A 21,698-nucleotide genomic window follows, 5' to 3' on the forward strand; every position below is an offset into this window, starting at 1 on the left:
TGCAATAATGACAAACAGGGGCTCTTTATTGATTATCACAGCTTATATACATTATTTACATTGTTTACATAATATGCATTATTTTCAAATATTTACATGTTTATGCATAATACAATATAGTCTCATGTGTTTTAATCATTTCCCCAACCTTTTTTCCACAGCCAAAAATGAATCATCTTCAAAATCTCCAATAATATCAATTTCTCATTAAACTTCACCTCATTGAGTCTCTCATTCCATACTGCCCATATAATATAGAATATTTTTATCAGTTTTCTTAACATCTTATTGTTTTTTATTAATTCAACCTTTTTGGAAACTTTCAACATCTTGTTTTTACATATTTCTTCCCAAAACTTCTTTACTCTAGAACATTTCAAAAACACATTCCATTGTTTCAACCTCCCTACAGTGATTACACACTCTTTCTTGTATTCTTTTATATGGCATGTTAGCTTTAACAAGCAATTTACCTATCGTCAGTCTCCACAACAAATCTTTGCATTCATATATTGTCTTACACCATGCAAATCTTATTCTAATAGCAATTCATTTTTCCTTCTCTAAATGCTTCCATGACAGACATACTAATATTCTTTCATAATATTTAGATACCATTCTTTCCTATTTTTCAACATTATTTATAACCAATTTCCATTAAAAATTGTTTTGGTACTTTTTTATATCTTTATTCACATAAATTTTCTTTATTTTCCCTAAATCTATCTTTTCCCCAAAACTTATGTTTAACATTCAATATATATTCCATTAAATGTCTATTTTCATTTTAAATCTACCAAAGCTCTATAAAGATTCAAAAAGGCTGAATGAAAAATTGGATTAACTAACCCTAATTAACTAACCCTTCATCTTCCTTAACATACAGAATCCTTCTTCTAATTGGATTTAGTCTTCATCCCCATATACTAGAAAATATAATGGCCATCATCTTTTTGCTATACCTAGACAGAATGATGTATACACTTGCCAAATAGTCTAATTTGCCGAAAAGAATTGAATTAATTAAATATATTTTATACCACAATTTATATGATTTCCAAAACATACACATGCCTCTTAATTTCTGAATGATTTTTCCCACTGTTTTTCTCTGTACTCACCTGATCTAAATACTGTTTCCAATATATCTATAACCTCACTGTTAAATTGAATACCTTCTATATTTCTCGTAAATCCAAACCTTTTACATTTGTCTTTATTTACACACCAACCAAGCAGCTTTAAATAGCTATTTAGTTTTCTAATTTCTTCTTCCATACATTCCTTATTTTTAGTAACTAAGACTATATCATCTGCATATGTAAAAAATATTGGCATTCGTATTTCCACCATTATCTTATAAACTGCAATGTTTAACACTCTATTCATTTTATTGACAACACCTTTCATAACTAAAGCAAATAAAATGCTGCTTGCAGGAAATCCTTGCCTCATCTCACAATATATTTCTATTTCTTCATTTAATATTATATTCTCACATTTTTCTCATATACCAACATAATTACTTTTATCTTTTCACTTATATTATAATCCTTTAATATGTCCCATAAATTTTCATACTGCATTCTGTCAAATGCTTTGCTCAAATCTCCTACCATAACTTTAGTTTCCACATTTTTATTTATAATGTCTATCACTTCTTTTATTATCTATAATAAAGCCTGACTTCCTTTCCCTGTTTTACCAAATACTATATATTCAAGTAATTTATCTACTTTATTTGCTAGTCTTTTACCTATTATTTTCAAAAATATAATCTGTATTATTCAACACTATCGGTCTCCAATTTTTTATATCATCTGTTTCTCCTTTTTTTCCATATAAATTTCATAATCTCAGTACATATTTCCTTTTCTACTATTTTTATCTGTAACCATTCATTTAATACCTTCACAAAATACACTTTTTGCCATTCTTCCAGATTATAATGCATATGATATTCATTGCCATCCATTCCTGTAGCTTTTTCCAAGTTAAGTTTTTAAAATCCAATTTAATTGTTCTATACCTATATTTTGTTCCACACTCTTATTATCCTCCTTAGACACTTTTTTAACTTTCCATTCATGTCTCTCTTTTATCTCTTTATTTACAAAAGCATTCTCTATATACTTCCTTATTACCTCTAGTATTCCATCTTGTGTAGTCATTCTTTCTCCTTCATTATTCTTTAATTCCCATATTATTCCCTTATTCTGTTTTACTAATTTATTCAAATAATGAACCACCTCTTCCTTTTTTCCCTTCTAAGCAATATCTCTGTTTATATAACATTTTCTTAATCATATCTTGATTTATTTCATATATTTTCTTCTCCTTTTCATAAAACAATGTAAATGTCTTATTTCTTAATATTTCTCAAAATACTTCCTAACTCAATCTATTTCCTATCTTCTTCATCTAAATGTTTTTCATCAAGCCTTTTAAGGCCTTTACCTACTCTTATATATCTTTCTTTCTCCTGAACTTCTAGCCATATGGCTGAATGATCTGAAAAACGTTATTTTTTTATTCCTTTTTGCATAATTTTCAAACTATCAAATATTAGAAAATAATAATTTTTCATTTTTATCTCATTTCTAACTCCAGTGTTTATTTTCCCACATGTATAACCTTCCACTTTTCATTATTTCATATACAATCCTAGCATCTTTCTTTCTTATTCTTAGATTATAATTAAAGCCTCCTACAGATATTATATCCATATTAACTCCTATGTAATTTAGATTTTTTTAAACATATAGCAAGATTCAATAAACTCCATTTAGGCTCCGTGTACAGCCTACACAGAGTGTATCTGTGTACATGGCCACAATGTGCTCTCGGCAATGCACAATGCATATTAATGATTTGCTGTGTGCCTAAGTGAGGTTTCTCAGCATGTCCCAGTAGTGCTGGCCACAAAACCTAATAGAACAACACGGATAATGAATCCATGTACAGGAGAGTACAGATGGTCCTCCCCAATACCTCTCAACCTCTTAGAGCAAGAAATGTGTACAAAGCCATTAAATAAAGTGGGGCAAAGGCCAAGAAATAGGGACATATTGCCCTTATAAACTTAGAAAGGTGACAAAATAAATGGTTATGCATTAGCATGCATCTTTTGAAGATTATGAAGTCTGAAACTAAAGTGACTGTCATTATTTAGTGACTTCTAATCCAAATGATTACTATAAAACCACACATTTTATTAGAAACCCTGCAAAAATACCAGCCAAAACCCTGAAAACTGCCAGAACTAGTTATATCTGTATAGTTTGACTTTCCTATTTTTTTTTTATTTTTGCCATATCTGCATGATGTGCCATAGTGTTTGGCTATGCTTACCTCATTTGCACAATGGGACCACCTACAGTATGACTCAGACATGACCCAGACATCCAAAAATAGAAACTGGATGCTTTCAATTGCTATTGCTGAGCAATGGTGGGAATTGCGGAAACCCAGTAAGTGGGGCTGCACTACATGCATACCATCAACTTAACAATGGATACTAAAACATATGACTACATATAAGAAATACTGTGATGTGTTGAGTCTTGGACTAGAGTGCAGATGGTCCTGTGTCCTAGTCCAGGGTATGCAAACATTATTTATACTGTTGTGACATTGCGGCTTATAGAAATAAAGTGGTACTCTAATGAAATAACCATGGAATAGCATTGATTGAAAATTATTTTCTGATACATTTGAAAAAGGTGCGCACTGCTTAGCATTGTGCAAACCAATGCACTTGTTTGCGAGATGTTAAGTGGCACACTACTTTTATGAATGTATCAAAATGCAGGCAGTGTGCACTCTCAGTAAGTGCAATTGGCAGGAAACTGTGATATTTAAAGGTGAATTGGCACGAACTGCACTTCAGACATTGAGCTTGAACTTGTGCAGATATGTCAGGCGTTGGAGAGGGTGTGCGATTCAGAGCACAGCGCTAGGGTGTCCAGGAGTCCAAGGTCTTTACTGGGCTCCTGGTTAAGGATCACAGGCCCCGCCTGATGCAAGAAAACTATACCAGCTTGAAATATAAATCCAAAGCCTGGGATAGTTTAGCAAGGGCTCTTACCGGTGCAACTGGCATCCCACACAATGGGGGACAATGTCGTCACCATTTTGACAACCTTCACCAAAGGAAAAGGGATACCCTTGATCAGTGGATTAGGGGGTGTCAGGCAGGGAACACCCCAGAGATGTGCATGTACGATTTACCTTTAGTACTCTTAAATATGCAAACTGAATATGGTAAAACTTGATATTCATAATGCTGTTTCTTTTTCCCTTTTTCCATAGCTGCAGAAGAGAGGGCCTCAAATGTGAGGTCCCATGCAAGGCAATTGGCCAGGATGCAAGAAGCATGTGGCAAGTAAGCATAATTATACAAAGTACTGTCATTGCAGCCATAACAGTTATAGATGGATTAGCTGCTATATCATACAGTTGTATTAATTGGGAATGCATATGCACATCTGAACTGTAAAAGCAAGTATGCATGAATTACTCTGTAGCATAGCTTTCAACTGTACTTACTTCTGCTGAATACCCAGATTTAAGAATCACTGTTTTGGTCTGTTCATTGTAAGATTCATGGTTTTCTGGCAAGTAATATATATTGAAGTCAATAAATAATGACTGTCATGGGGGGGGGGGGGGGTGTGGCAACATACTTGCATTGTAAAGCCAATTGGACCAAATTAAGTGTGTCAAGTAGATACTCGTGAAAAGGAGAGCTATGTATGAGATGACTTTTTTTTTTTGGACAGGTGCCCTTTTTAAGGACAGAGTGGAATGTTGGGGAATGGACATAGGCAAGTCTGCAGCAGGTAACTTGGGAAGGATAGGAAGCATTTTCATACAGGCAAGACATACAAGACAAGAGACAGGGTTGGTGAAGGACACAAGAGGGGTGAACACCTTGGTTGGAATGAGGAGGAGGGGTTCAAAATTTTATGGATGTCATGTTTAGTGGCAGTAAGAATCGAGTCCTTACCAACTGGACTGTCATCACTGTCACCTCACTGTGCCGATGGATGCATGTCCTTGTGTTATTCAGGATAGCAATGGAGAACACTGTCTCCACTTGGTATAGGTGTGCACCAGTTGTGTGGCACACAATCCTATGCACCAGACCTGGCAGTTCAGCTTGGGTGACAAAATCACCACCTCTGCCTCTGCTCCCAGAGGGAACCACAGGCCTATCCTCTGGGGCAGAAGTACCTGAGGGTCCAGGTAGGGTAGTGGCAGGGGGCCGTCAGGCTGCAGGCCAGATGTGCTGGGCCTAAGTGCCATAGCAGTGGAGGGAGTGTAGGCGGACTATGGGAAACTGGCCTACCCTGCCATGCTGTAGTAATAACATACATACAATTGAAATTCCATAATGAAGTAAACCATAACACCAAATAATGGACAGAATAACATTATAAACATATAACAAATTAATATAAAAATAAAAATAATATAATTACAAACACAATGATAAATAATAAGAAATAAAAAAGCAGGAAGTAGCTGACTCCAAGTCAGACTGCCGACCAGTCACGAGTGGAGTCCCACAGGGTTTGGTCCTGGGTCTTCTCCTGTTTGGCATCTACTTCTCTGAAATCCAGGCCAACATGAAGAGACTCTGGCTGTCAAAGTTCACAGATGATTGCAAGTTGGGAGCTATTATTAACTCCCCAAGTGATGTTGACATCCTACAGAAAGGCCTCAATGAGACCAACGACTAGTGTCAGAACCATGGCCTTAAGCTCAATGCCATAAAATGTGTCTTCATTCCCTTTGGGAAAAACCTGGTTCCCTTGAATTACCACATTGATGGTAGTCCACTGAACACAGAAGGCGTTATAAGAGATCTGGGAACACAGGTTGACAGCAACCTCTCTTTTGACCACCACATTGCCACTGTGGTCAGAAAGTCCTTCTATGTGGCACATATCATTACTAAGGGTTTTGCATCCAGGAAGAAAGAGGTCATTGTCTCCCTCTACTCTTCCCTCATTAGGCCAATCATCGAGTACCATGCCCCATTTGGCATGTACCTCACTAGACACCTGCAACAACTGGAGAAGCCACAAAAGTGCCTCACAAAGAGGATCCTAGGCCTTAAACACTTGTCTTATATGGACAGACTAAAAAAACTCCAACTATTCTCTGTTTCATATCGCCTACTTAGAGACGATGGCTGCTTGACTTACAAAGCCATGTCTGACCCAGCTCTGTTAGAAATGCTACATCTAAAAAAATCCCAATCCCTCCACACACATGCTCCAGAGACCTCAACCTCATTACCACAATCAACAGAACATGCTGGAGGGACAGGTTCATAACCCAGAGACTGCCCATGCTATGGAATGGACTTCCCATACATGTCAAGCAGAGCACCTCACTGGCCCTCTTCAAGAGAAATCTTGATGAGTGGATGGGAAATAGAAACTTCAGCCCGGGAATCACTCCAGTGACTCTACTCAACAGAGGCACTAGGAACTAAGGTTGGGTGGCACGATGCCAGGGTAATCCTATGGGCTAGGCTTGTAAAAGCTCCAGGGCTATTAGCCTAGTACACACCTATGAACCTGTGAACCTATTTAACAGAAAAAACAATACATGAGAAACAAAGAATAGGTAATAAAAATAATTATTATAATGAAAAATAGGATTATATACATACTATAATAATAACACTAGAAATAATAAGAAAAAATAAGAAATATAAAAAAAGCAAACAAAAAGAAGGGGTGGGGGTGACCAAAAAAGAAATAACATTAGTAACTGCACAGATAATATACAAAACTTTCTACAAATAATTTATTATACTTTGTTATGTTTTACTTTTAACAATACCAAATGTTAATAAATTGCTTTATTACTTTGAATACTACTATAGTTCAGATAATATCGCATCCAGCAATCATTCATGGGGGCATATATTGCACATATGCATGTTCTATGTACACTGATTACATCTGACAGCAGGCCATACAAGCCACAGCTATAGAGGTCTGCACTTATAATGCTATCATTATGAATACGTAACATACTGTACTATTATTGATGACAACGTAAAACAGCATTGTAAAGAGCTGACTTTAAATATGGGGAGTGTGGTATTCAAACCCACAATCAGTGAGTAATGTAATACTGTACTTTGTAATACTGTACTTTTCCTTTAGAATACAGCATAATGCAAGCACTTTTTCCTTTTCCACTTTAAAGATACACGTTCAATGTTATAATGATAACAATCTGCAGCATGCTCTTGTTTTCCCTGGTTTATAGGTCATACTTTACATTGCAACACTGATGTCAACTTAAACACGTACTGTATAGTTTGGACGTGTGGTTTTCTAAATTACAACCCCTGTCTACTATGTAATACTGGACTGTTGTTTTAACTAACATACTAATGCATGCATACTTTTGCTCTACAATGGACAAATGCATACTCAATGTGATACAAGTGTTTACCACAATAATCTGTATTTACTCCTAATGCTAAAATAACAGTACTGTTTGGAAGCATACATACCACTTGTGTCTCGCATCCTTCTCAGTCTTTCCTCATAGGTTCTCACATTCAGTGATTGACCTGCATTAGCTCTGGGTAAAACAGAACACAACATAATACCATTCATGAACAAATGCAGCTTCTGCCTCCTACAATCAGTGCCTGTAAGTGATATTTACACATTTGTGGAGTGCCATCGGTCCTGCATTCCTTGATCCAATGGTTGAGGGTATCCTGATGTCTTGGTATTGATTGCTACACTGTTCGCCAGTGTGGGGGATACCAGTAACACTGGACAAATACCGGGCCAAAGTATTCCATGCATCTGATTTGTAATCTGATCTATGATTGTGCTCCTACAACAGCTGGGGACCATAATCATTCACTAGGAGTCCAACAAACACTTTGGACTCCTGCACACCCCACCTTTGAGACTGAAATATCAGAACCTCTCCCTGAACATCAGCACTGTCTAATGTAGATGAAAACCAGTGTACAATGACTTTTCCTGCCAATTCCAGTTATGACAGATACTGAAAATGCACACTATTGGATTTTGCAACATTTGAAAATGGTGCGCTCTGCTTAGCATTGTGCAAACATGTTGCTCATGTTTGCGCAATGGGAAACAATAAACTGAAGTTCACAAATAACATATCATCATATGAGTACATATCTGTTATATGTGAACTTCAGTTTATTCAAATTCAAGTAACACATATTATCATATGAGTACATAGGGCGGCCACAGTGGTGCAGCGGTTAGCGTTGCCGCCTCACAGCAAGAGGTTCTCTGGTTCGATCCCCAGCTGGGGTGCCTTCTGTGCAGAGTCTGCATGTCCTCCTGTGGTCACGTGGGTTTCCTCTGGGTGTTCCGGTTTACTCCCACATCCCAAAGACATGCTGTAGGTGGATTGGCTACTCCAAATTGGCCCTAGGCATGAGTGTGTGCGTATGTGTGCCTTCCGTGGAAGGTTGGGCGCCGGGCTGGCAACTCAACACTGTAAAAACTTCACTGCCAATCATGAGTGGACAGGTGATCTGCTGTGGCAACCCCTCACCAGGAAAAGCCGAAAGAAGAAGAAGAAGAATCATATGAATACATAACTGATAATATTAATGTGTCATCCATCAGGAAAATACTTAGGATATAAGAAATACTAGGTCAACTGGTATAACTCAGGTGATTGTAATGTGAAGTGGGACACCATTGAAAAAAGACAAATGTCTGGTGTATTAGAACACTGGACCTTATCCATGGTAGTCCTACACTCATAACTGCTGCCAGTAGAACGATTAAAGAACACGTTAGCTTAATTGCACTGCTATGTAATGCAAGGACAAATTAGTAAAATAAAAGTTACAATCTTTATATCAGAACCCAGGTCCATGTACACTTCAGGCCAGCACATAACATCTGCAGTCACAACAGAGGTTACATGAAAATTTACTACATAAATATTTATCCTGAGGTTCTCACTGTTACACTCTGCTCAATGGTGCTTAATGGGTTAGCGCTACGCTAACTGACATTAAGAGAATGCATTCCAGGACTATTTTTAGATGTCTGGGTTCCATCTGCTACTTGGGTGGTCCACTTCTACAGTTTGTGCACTGTCGCTCTGTGAGCAAACCAGATGCGCATACCTGATACAGTTTGTGCTACATGCAGCAACGCGCAAACAGTGGCTCCAAATTTTGAGATACAAACAAGTGATAATATGTAGAATATAAAATCAATGTATCACATAGGTTCATAGGTTTATACTAGGCTATCTGCCCTAAGGCATTTATAAGCCTAGCCCAAAGTTTTGTGGCTTACACCACCCCTTATATGAAAAAATACTGTGCCCATTAGTTTGTTGTGCCTCTGTCCAGCAGTGACACAGAGATGATTCCCGGGGTAAACCTACAATCTCCCATCCACAGGTCAAGATTTCTCTTGAACAGAGCCAGCGAGGTGCTCTGCCTCACATGGACCGGGATTTTATTCCACAGCATAGGGAGTTTTTGAGTGATAAATCTATCCCTCCAGCACGTCCTATTTATATCCATGCTAAGGTTTAAGTCGTTTGCTCTAGTGGGTTTGGTGGATTTGGATTTTCTGAGGTGGAGCATGTCCATTAATTCCGGGTTGGACATGGCCTTGTATGTCAGGCACATGTCACCTCTGAGCAGACGGTATGCGACTGAATAGAGCTGGAGTTTCTTCAATCTGGCAGCATATGACAGATTTTGGAGTCCCTTTATCCTTTTGGTGAGGAACTTTTGGGGTCTCTCCAATTGCTGCAGATGTCGAGTGAGATACATCCCGAATGGGGCATTGTACTCAATCATTGGTCTGATAAGTGAAGAGTACAGGGGAACAATGACCTCACTAGATCTGGATGTGAATCCCTTTATGATCAGGTGGGCAATGTAGAAAGTCTTTCTAACCACTTTAGCAATGTGAGTGTCAAAAGAAAGGCCACTGTCAACCTGGGTCCCCAGGTCCCTGATAACCTCTTCTGTGCTTAGTGGATTGCCACCTATATGGTAGCTTGGGGTTACCTTGTTTTTCCCGAAGGGTATGACTATACATTTTTTGGCGTTTAACTTCAGGCCATGGCTCTGGCACCAGCTATCTGTTTCCGTGAGTCCCTTCTGAAGGATATCCGTGTCCAATGCACTTTCCACTATGGCGCCCAGTTTGCAGTCGTCTGCAAACTTTGTCAGCCAAAGTCCTCCCATGTTGGCCTGTACTTCTGAGAAGTAGATGCCGAACAATAGGGGCCAAGGACCGAGCCCTGTGGGACACCACTTGTGACCGGCTTGGAGTCTGACATAGCGCCAGCAACTCTAACCCTGTGGGTTCTGTCCTTAAGCCAGTTTGCAACCCATCTTGTGACATATGGGTTTACATTTAAGCTGGTAAGTTTTTCTACAATACCCGAGTGGGGTACTGTGTCGAAAGCCTTTGCAAGGTCAAGGTAGGCTGTATGGACTGCCTTTTGGCCTTGGTGACTGTTTCAAGAAGTCGACCAAGTTCAAAAGGCATGATCTGCCCTTGACAAAGCCAAACTGGGTCGGGTCCAATGTCTGCAAGTCCCCTATATCTTTGTTTATGAGCTCCATTATGATCCTCTCCATAGCTTTGCAGACTAGACTTGTTAAGCTTATGGGGCGGTAATTACCAGGGTCCGTAGAGGCACCGCCTTTGTGGAGTGGGACCACAGTTGCCGTACGCCACTCCTTGGGCACGTATCCTGTGGTAAGGCTGAGATTAAACAGCTGCCTTATGTGCGGGTTTAATTCCTCATTTAGCTCGTGTAGCACACAGCCAGAGGCACCATCCGGTCCCATTGATGCTGTGTTTTTAGCTTTAGAGAGAGCAGCTTTCACCTGCGCATTTGAGATGTCTGGGAGGCTACACTCCGCTGGGATAGTTATCTCTCCTTTAGGGGGGGCGGGGGGGGTGAAGTTTGCACTGAACCTGTCTGCCAGTATGTTGGCAATGTCTGTGGGTTCAGTGATTTTTGTATCATTTTGGACTAATTCTGAGCATATCTGGGAGTTTCCACCCAGGTTCCTAACATAGCTGAAAAAGGCCTTATGATTGTCCTTTGAATCCATGGCAATTTTTCTCTCAAAATTGGCCTTAGTTGATTTTATGAGTGCTCGTATTTTTTATTAATAATGATCAGGGTGACTTCCCTTTTATGGATTTTGTTCTATCATGTAATAGCTTTCTCCTCTTATTGTAAAGTTTGTTAATGGCTGGGGTCCACCAGACTGGACGTTTGCCCTTTGTGGAAAGAGTCTTGGTTTTATTTGGGATTGCCTGATCCATGCAGTCCTGGAGGTGTTCATAGAAGGCATTTGTAAGGGCTTCCACAGCTTGGGTTGTGGTTTCCACTGGCTCAAGGGCCTTGAAGGATACCACACCAGTCTTGAGTAGTGTGTAGTTTGCTTTAGAGAAGTTCTTCACTGTGGTCTTTTTTGTTTGGGGTGGGGGCGGATGTGGATTTCCAGTGAGATTAGTTTATGATCAGATCTCACCAATGAGGGATATACTTCCGGTGTGGAGCATTTTGTCCCCATGTTTGTGATAATGAGATCTAGTATATTTTCTCCTCTCGTGGGAACAGTGATTAGCTGTTCCATGGCATTTGAATTTATGAACTCCAGGAACCGTTGGGCTAGAAAGTTAGGGCTTGAGTAATGTTCCCAGTCTATATTCGGGTAGTTGAAGTCACCCAATATGATGGTGTTTGGAGATACATTTATACCCTCCAGTGTCTTCAGGAAGGCTGTGTGAGGTTCCTGAGTTTGAGAGGGTGGCCTGTAGCATGCTACAATTTGTAGAGCAGTTTTGCCTATGGTTAGTTGCACCTGGATGGTTTCCGAAGCTTCGTGCATTGCCACCAACCTGGAGGTGTGGGTATCCTTTATGAATATGGATACACCCCCTCCTTTCTACACTTCTAGACTATGTTACAACACAGAAAATATTCCCACATAGTTCTTCAGGCCAATTCATCATCCAATGCACATGCCAAATACAGGATGGGTGCCTTAACCCTGTGATCTGAAGTAGGATGTTCATTTGTCAGCAACCTGTGGGTTACGGATCCGATATCGGATCCGAGCCGGCAACTTGTTTCAAGCTAATGGATCCGAGCTCCTAGCTCCTCCCTTCACCCATAATCCCCTGCTAACCCTCCATGACCTCAGATCTAGTTTGCCGCGCTTGTGGACGACTGGATCCTGTTGAGCTCGTCAGATAAGTGAAGAAAAAGTTTCCTTTTTCTAGTACTTTTTGTCAGAAATTTCTTTTTTAGTTTAAATTAATACTTTAAAGTGTGTTTGAGTTAGGTTCCTTATTTTTTAATTAGTACCCTCCCTTCGCTGGTCGCTAGTGTGTGAGTGTGTGTTGCGTGTCTTTTGCGGCCTGTGTGTGTGTGTAGTTGTTTTTTTCTCCTTTCAGTTTAAAAAAAAAAAAAAAAAGAAAAGAAAAGGGGATGGCTGAGGCCCCAAAAGCCATATTTTCTAAATGTACCGTGTGTGGCCATAAGCTCTCCCCGGCTGATGGCCACACTCGGTGCATTCGGTGCCTTGGGGTTGAACATCTCACCTCGGGCTGTACCATCTGTGCAGCGTTCAACCCCAGGGCACTTTAGGAGCGGAGGTCGAAGCTGGTCCTGGCGGGACTTTTACCCCCGGATTTGGCTTCGGCCTCCGCTTCCTCTGCTACTCCCGTGGCTCCACCACAGCCTGTGGTGGCTGCCACTCCTGCCCCCCTGCCTCCGCCCGGGACTCAAACTCCTGCTAAAGGGTCGGAGGACAGGGAGGCCAGGAGGGAGAAACGGAGGGAGAAGCACCACAAGCAGCGGGCCGAGACCTCCGTTTCGGCCCCGCCAGCTAAGTGGGCTTCTTCCTCCACTGCTTCTAGGTCTCCTCCTCCTCGGCTCCGATCCCCTTGTTTCTCCCCAGGGCCCGAGGAGGAGGAGACCCAATCTCCGTCAAGGTCATCGAGGTGGCATTCCAGGCCTGCCTCGGTGGCCTCTTCGAGATCTACGTTCAGTTTATCAGATGCAGACTTGGACCGGATGATGTGAAGATTCATCCAGGCCTAGCTGCAGATGGTAGTGCTCTTGCCTCCCCCCCCCCCTCAGGGGGGGAGCTCGACTCCTTTTTTTCACCCAATTGCTCCTTCTCCGACCCGCTACCCGGGTTCGGAGTGCTCGGAGCCGAGCAGCCTTGGAGCCGGGGGTGGGTCGGCACCGACAGTACTTGGTACTTCGGATCCGACCCTGCCCTCGAGCCTGTCGGATCCGACCTCTCGGAGCCGTGGTCCGAGCTTCGGATCCGGGGGATTCGGTGTGCCTTCGGCTCCGTCCAGGTCGGAGCACACTGGTCTCTCGGATCCGACGGTCTCGGCGTCGGCTCCGTTCCCTTCATCGGATCCGAGTGGGAGCTGACTTTCGGATCCATTGGAGAGTGGCTCTCCCTCGGCCTTCGATGTTGTGGAGAGGGCTCTGTTGAGAGCATCCAGACCCGGTCCTTGCATCGACTCCTCCCTGCAGTCCCTCTCTGCTAGGCCAATCTTCCATCACCCGGCCAAAGGGACAGCCTGCTTCGATGTCACAGATAGTTCCATTGGAACAAGATGTTGCTGGTGAGGCCTCCTCGGACAGTCCCCCCGAGGAAGCTCCCCGCAAGCATAAGTGCAAAAAGAGGCACGTGGACTCCCCTGAGTCCTTAACCGAGGACACGGACTTGGAGGAAGGGGAAGGCTCCCCAAGATCACCCCCTGAGGATGTCTCCTTTGGAGACATCAAGGAGATGCTGAGAATCAGAGGTGGGTGGTCTGCCCCTAAGTCTTCCTCTGACGAGTCCGTGTTTCTGGAGGCATTCGAGGCAGGCACGTCTACCTCTTGGGTGTCCCCTCCAGCCGACCCCCTGGTGGACCTCATTACCACCAGGGCGTGGAAGGACCCGGACACCGTGGAGCCAATACCGAAGCAACCGGATAGGATTCTTAGCCCCCCCCAGACCGATCACATTGGAGTAAGGGCCCCCCGGTAGATGCCATGTTGACGGCGGCAGCCACAAAGAGGGAATTGGCTCAGGAGAGTCCCTCAGTCCATCCACCGAGCAAAGAGTCCCGTTTGATGGATCACTTAGGGAAGCGAGTCTTTAGTTCAGCGACCTTCTCAGTAAGGTCTCTGAACTATATGGCACATGTCATCAGGATGCAGCGGGATCTTATCAAAGAACACGCTGCATCCCCCCCTGAGTCCATGTGGAGGAGGATAAACAATTGTACTCCACCCGAATGGCCACTCTGAGATCTATTTCAAACACCTCTATGCGGCTGTTGTCCCACGCCACAGAGGGAGCCACTAGGGCTAGCAGAGCAGGCCTAGTCATGAGACGTCAGGCCTGGCTCCGTCATTGTGACTTTGCGGAGCCCTTTAAAGCGTCCTTCATGAATGCCCCTTTTGATGGTTCTGCCCTTTTTGGCAAAACAGTTCGCGAGACACTTGTCCAGAGCGAGAAGGACGGGAAGATGTTGTCTGCCATCGGAGTCCGCTTCTCTGCTCCCCAGCAGTCCTTTTCAAGGAACCAAAAGGATCAGAAGAAGATGTGGTTCTGGAAATCACAGCATTCCCAACCAGCTCCAGACAACCAGTCCTACCGTGGCAGAGGTGGACAGGGAGGACGTCGCCCCAGGGGCAGAGAGGTGCCGAGAAACTTTGGGTCCAGAGAAACTTTCTCTGAGCGGCCCGAGCAGCAGCCCTGAGGGGTTGCCCGGCTGCTCCACTCTGGTGGCAGTCGGGGGGCGTTTTTCGAAACACCAAGCGGCATGGGAGTCCATTACACCAGACCGCTGGGTGCTTCGCATCATATCCAGAGGTTACACAATACCAATACTACATGTCCCCCAATCCAAGAACCTCCCCGATGTACCACCCGATCAGAGGGAGGCCGTAGCCACAGAAATTCAGCAGCTGCTAAGAAAAAGAGCCATCCAGCCCGTCCCCCAAGACCAGCTCGGATTAGGGTTCTACTCCAGGTTCTTTTTGGTGCCAAAAAAGACGGGGGACTTGAGACCCATCCTAGACCTTTCCCGCTTGAACCTGTCAGTAACCAAGGAAAAATTCCGAATGGTCACTCTTCAATCTATTCTCCTCCTTTTGAGGGAAAATGATTGGATGTGCTCTATAGACCTCAAGGATGCATACTACCACATCTTAATGGACAAATGATCCAGGAGGTTCCTTCGCGTCCGGCTGGGGGCCAGTCTCTACCAGTTCAGGGTCCTTCCCTTTGGCCTCACCACAGCCCCCAGGGTGTTCACCAAAGTGTTAGCAGTGATTGCAGCCCACCTGAGACTCCAGGGAATTCAGGTCTTTCCGTACCTGGACGACTGGCTCCTGACCGCACCAACAAGGCATCTACTTTGCTCGGCCAGAGACTTCTTTCTCCATCTAGCCCCACAACTAGGCATTACTATCAATATCGGCAAATCTCTACTGGCTCCGACGCATGTCATAGAATTCATAGGTGCCAGAATAGACACCAGAGATTTGCGAGCCTTCCTAACTTCTGAAAGAATCAGGAACCTACAACTTCATGTGCGGGCTATCCTTCATTCAGAGGCTCCACCAGCGGAATTGGTCCTGAGGGCACTAGGCTCCATGGCGGCAGTGATTACACTCCTTCCATGCGCCCGTTTAAACATGCGAGTACTGCAATGGACACTGTTAGTGCAATGGTCCTTCCTATCCCTTCCTCTCCACCATCCCATTGCTATCAGCAAGGCTTGCAGGAGGGCGCTGCTATGGTGGCTCCAAGCATCGAACTTCCCTTCTGCACCTCTCCCCCTATCGCCATGGTGACCACGGACGCTTCCTGCCTCGGGTGGGGGGGGGGCATTATTCAGGCAGGACAGTCCAAGGCACGTGGAGCGGTAGAGAGACCTCCCTGCATATCAACGTTCTGGAGATGAGAGCGGTGCTGTTGGCATTGCAAGCACTTCAGAGCTTCCTCCCCGCAGGAACAATTGCAATTCAGTCGGACAACATGTCGGTGGTCTGGTATATCAACAAACAGGGGGGAACCAGATCTTACCCTCTTTGCCGCGAAGCCATGAGAGTGTGGGAATGGGCGATCTCCACCAACCGCTTTCTGATTGCAATGCACATTCTGGGGAGGACCAACATCCTAGCGGACAAGCTCAGCCGCACCCTGCTTACCCCATAGGAGTGGTCTCTCAATCCTCTAATAGCGAAGCAGATATTCGCAACATGGGGGCAACCCTGCTGCGATCTTTTTGCATCTCCATCAAACACCAAATGCGACAATTTCTTCGCTCTAATCCCCCCTCCAGGGGAACTCCAAGAGACGCTCTGGTGCATGCTTGGCCACCCGGTCTACTCTATGCCTATCCTCCTTTACCAATGATGATACAACTCTTACAGAAAGCCTCGCGGTTGGGGAGCAAGATGATTCTCATTGCCTTATTCTGGCCTTGACAAATTTGGTTCCCTTACCTGTGGTCTCACCTCGTGAATCACCCTTGGATTCTAGATCCCATTCCGGATCTCATCTCCCATCCGTTGGACTTGCCAACTCCAAACCTGGACAATATGAAACTGACAGCTTGGTTGCTCCAGTTCCACTCCTAGTTAGGACTCCCGGTATCTCTTCACCAGTCAAAGCCATCCTCGTGGCAGCGCATAAGCCCTCCACCAGGAAAGTGTATCACAGTAAATGGAAACGTTTTTCCATTTGGCCGGAGCACCGCAATCTAGATCCCTTTACAGCTCTTCTTCCACTCATTTTAGAATTCCTAACTGAGCTCTTTCGGGAAGGCGCTAGTTGTTCAACTGTCAAAGTGCAATTGGCAGCCATATCTCATTATCATGTCGGACATGATACAGGGCCCTTGATGTCAGCCAAATTGTGTAAAACCTTTCTCAAGGGTACTTTTTTACTTAGACCCCCAGTAAAAGAAGCCGTACCCCCTTGGGATCTTACATTAGTTCTCCAAGCCTTAACTGCTCCACCCTTTGAACCCGCTGCTTCAGTGGATCTCAAATTCTTGTCATGGAAAACAGCATTCCTTGTAGCCATTACTTCAGCGAAAAGAGTGTCGGAGCTCCAAGCTCTTTCTGTGAAGCCTCCATACCTGATTTTTCACCCAGATAGAGTGTACCTCAGGATCAATCCCTCCTTTCTTCCCAAGATAGCATCAGAAACCAACATAAATCAATCCATAAATTTACCGGTTTTCTTCCCAAAATATCAAAATAAGGGAGAGTGCAAGCTGCACTCATTGGATGTTCATAGGCAGCTTCATTTTTATACTCATAGGACAGCTGACCATAGGCAATCTGACCAGCTGTTCGTTTCCTTTGCCAAATTTAACTTGGGGAACGCTATCTCTAAAGTATCTTTATCTCGCTGGATTTCCCAATGTATCCTACTAGCTTATCAAGCCTTGGGTAGACCCACATCAGAAGGAGTTTGTGCTCATTCCACCCACTCCATTTCTACTTCTGCGGCCTTCAAGTCTAGAGTTCCTTAGGATGATATTTGTTCTGCAGCCACTTGGGCTTCATCTCACACCTTTATCAACCACTACAAGCTAGACCTGCTTTCTAGAGGGAGAGCATCCTTTGGCTCTGCGGTGCTTCGTAATATCCTTCCATGATGGCCACCCAAGGTGCAGGTAGCTGGGGACTCTGTCCCACAGGTTGCTGACAAATGAACATCCTACTTCAGATTTAGAAGTTATGTACTCACCATAACGTTCCATCTGAGTAGGTGGTTCATTTGTCTGCAACCATCCCCCCCTTCCCCCTGACCTTCTTCGGATCCTTGGTTAGATATATATATATTGAGAGGCAAACTCGATCTGAGGTCATGGCGGGTTAGCAGGGGATTATGGGTGAAGGGAGGAGCTAGGAGCTCGGATACATTAGCTTGAAACAAGTTGCCGGCTCGGATCCGATATCGGATCCGTAACCCACAGGTTGCAGACAAATGAACCACCTACTCAGATGGAACATTATGGTGAGTACATAACTTCTAATTTCAAACATACACTTTTGTTGCCAGCAGAAACAGGCATCCAGCACCGTAACTCTCAACCTCTTACAGAAAGGAATCTGGACAAAGGCACTAATAATGGGGGGGGGGGGGGGGGGGCAAATGCTTAAAAATAGGGACACTCTTTAAATATTGCTCTTACATACTTCGGAAGTGGACAGAATAACAGATTATGCATTAGCAGGTATTTTCTAAAGGATATGAAGTCTGAAACTCAAATGTGTGCAATTATTTCATGACATCAGTCCTCAATGATTTGCCAGTGATTTGTCAGAAAACCACAATTTTATGAGACACAGACCAAATATACAAGTCCAACATCTGGTCATTCTGCAAAAATATGTATAGTTGAGAGGGATGTCCAGTACACAATCAAACTGAAAATTATGTCATAAAATCATAATAAAATATTACACGTTACCTGTACATTTAGTGAAATGTTTCACTTTTAAAATACTACACTAACTGATTACACACTCCATTATGATGTTTGCTTGTAAATATACAACACTATTTTACATATCTATGTTTCTTGGTCATTCATCAGTATATCTGTCCAGTTGTCTGGGACATACAGTGTGTACAGCATTCAATATCATTGCATTTACAATGTCAAAGGATATTAACTGGGAATAATATCATATGTGGCTGCCAACTAAGGAAAGACAGGTTGGATGTCACAAACAAACACTGACTGTTCTTTTGGGGGTGGGGGGAGCAAAGATGTGTGCCTGCTATGGCACTAACAAGACTGTGTTGGTCTGGTTACACCACATGTCTGGCATCCTTCCTGTTGTATGACTTAGTTATGGGAGAGAACTGTTATCTGTAATACATCCCTAGTACAGATGTATAGTGATGTTGTAGGATGGTTTTAGCCTTATAGGTGTTAAGTCAATGTGCTATGGCTTGTCTCATAGCCAGTGCAAGGGCTTACTGAGCATAGCTATGTCTGCCTACAACCACGCCTGTTGCTGGTTTCTCCTCTGAGTCATCACTGGCCTGTGGCTCTAGTGACCTTGGCATTGTCAGTAGGATGTGTATTCCATCCTCTTCATGATCCTGCTCCAGCTGTTTCTACTATATTAACTTTGGTAGCATAGCACATAACTATGACCTATGAGGGACATGTCAGTGGATTGTATTGGTACCCTTGGCCAGTGCAGTAGCTGAAAAACATGCTCTATGACATTACTAGTTGGACTGTGTGTCTCAATAAGGTGTTCCTCTGTGTGTGCGTGTGTGTGTGTGTGTGTGTGTGTGTGTGTGTGTGTGTGTGTGTGTGTGTGTGTGTGTGTGTGTGTGTGTGTGTTTCCGATGGGTTTCTCAACCATGACTCCAGTACATAGCATACATTCACACCTGAGTGAGCCTTGGAGATATCCCCCATAGCATACATCTGGTGCAGTTGGGGAAAGTGGCACACATGGTAGTTGTGCTAACTGGAAGAGTTGCCAGCACACACATTCCAAATGATTCCCATGACATTACACATGACATGGCAGTTGTTCAAGTGGCAGACCTTATGGTTAATATAGACCCTACCCTGTTCCCAGGTGTTGTTCTCGTGTGTACATGACTGTGATGTATGCCACAAATTACTGGAGAGTAGTGCAATATATGATACAGTTGTGGCATACTTGATTTCCTATCCTCAGAACTTATATTAAAAATATATGTTCTCTTGTAGTATAGCATGTAGGAATGTTCGAAAGATCCTGGATGCTGATGCCTATTGCACATCAAGCATGTCCCCTGGTAGTCTGTTAAGGGTACCTGTGGCTAACATACTAACTTCAACACATAACCTATTTTCCACTGGGATGGGTTCCCGGCATTTGGCTCTGTATCTGACCCAAGGCTGCCAGAGGTCCCACTGTTCTTCTACTGTGCTGTCGGCCTGGATAGTCTTCACCCTCTCTGTCTATAGCTGTTGGCAGCAGCAGGAGCATTAGCTTCAGCCTGCAGCACACACAAATGTATGCAAAATGTAGCTGCTACTAACAATCTGTCAGTGCTTACACTGTATCTGTACTCCTCTATTTCCTCACTCCACATATAAGAAAGGGCATGGTATCTACATTGATGTCTTATATATTGTTGAGTAGGTCCAAAGGATTGGTTGATTAGCATGCAATTCAGCAGTTTATGCTGCATTTAGCATCTCTGAAGAACAGACTGTGTCAGATGCAATCAATTACTACTGTACACCATTATAAAAAGGCACGTGTTGCTAGGCAAACTAATGTGGATGAGAGTTGTTTCCTAAATCAAACTCAATTACACATTTATTTTGGAACAGTATATTTTGACAGAGGAGTATTGTACTGCATCCGGTATGTATCCATTTTGTTACCTAAATAATGCATATATTGGAATGTACTTAGGAATAATGTGAAGTAAATCAGTAATCATTTGTTAGAACTGTACTCTTGACATGGCCTTGTTTTCCAGCCATTTGAGAGGTACAGAGCATGCAGACTAGGCCAAAGGTCTAATGTGTGATAACTTTGCACACATGTTTCATGGATAGGTCCTTTGAGAGCACTTTTCACATTACACTGTTGTTTGGTTAGCACATTTGGGGGGGGGGTGAGTTCCTGTTATGGTAAAAACTAGAATGGACTGTTGTGCTGGCTGTGTGAACATACGTGAGTATCAGTTATGGCGCAAACAAGGATATGTTTGTCATGCTACTCTCCTTTTTTTGTAGTCTCCATGTTATTTGTTGACCACTGTTGAATCTTTAAATTGCAATCAACTGGTGAATGCTGACAGCCTTCTTGTACTGCTTTATCTGTACACAGTTTATTTGTACTTATGTGATCCTTAAATGTGTTATCATTATTTTGTCTTTCAGTAAACAGTATGCCCACTTGCTGTAGGCCTCCGTTTTCTGAGGGAGAGAATGACCTCATAATTAAAGCACTACACCAACATCATACAGTCCTGATGTCCAGAGGGCGGGGCAATATGTCAGAACGTGCAGCCATGTCGGCTGAATTGGTCCAAAATGTCAATGCAATTGGGTGATACAATTGGAGCTACAAATAGGTGTGTCACAGCCATGGACATGATTTATGCAAGGAGGCATGCTGCTGAAGTGGCATGTGATCATCAGATCAACAGTGGTGGGTCTGCAGCAGAACAACCTCTCACTGCCATTGAGGAGTTCCTGACAAACATTGCCATACAGGACAGCTCCCAGCAGTCCATTAGCCTGTATGTTCTGGACATGGGTCCCACTCCACCTCATGGGAAGCTTTCAGGTAGGTTTTGCTAGATCATCAGTAGAATACTGTTGCATTCATTCTATAATAGTGTATATAGTTTATATGTGTCAGGTTGGTTTTTTTTGTGAGGGTATTTAAGATAGCTGCAGTTTTAATGTCATTTCGAGGTTGTCAGCCACATTCTTGTTAACACTACAGTTACTGTAGCTATAGATTATTAAATGTATTACCCCCTGTTATACTGTTAAATGTGGTGCTGTTGCCATTACCTCTCCCTTTACTTTTTTAGGATCATCTGGAATCCACAGATATAGGGCTCCTGCAGTTGGTAAGCAGAATATATT

The sequence above is a fragment of the Protopterus annectens genome, chromosome 1.part2 (assembly GCF_019279795.1).
Source record: "Protopterus annectens isolate FY-2018-M chromosome 1.part2, PAN1.0, whole genome shotgun sequence".
NCBI classification, from domain to species: domain Eukaryota; kingdom Metazoa; phylum Chordata; order Ceratodontiformes; family Protopteridae; genus Protopterus; species Protopterus annectens.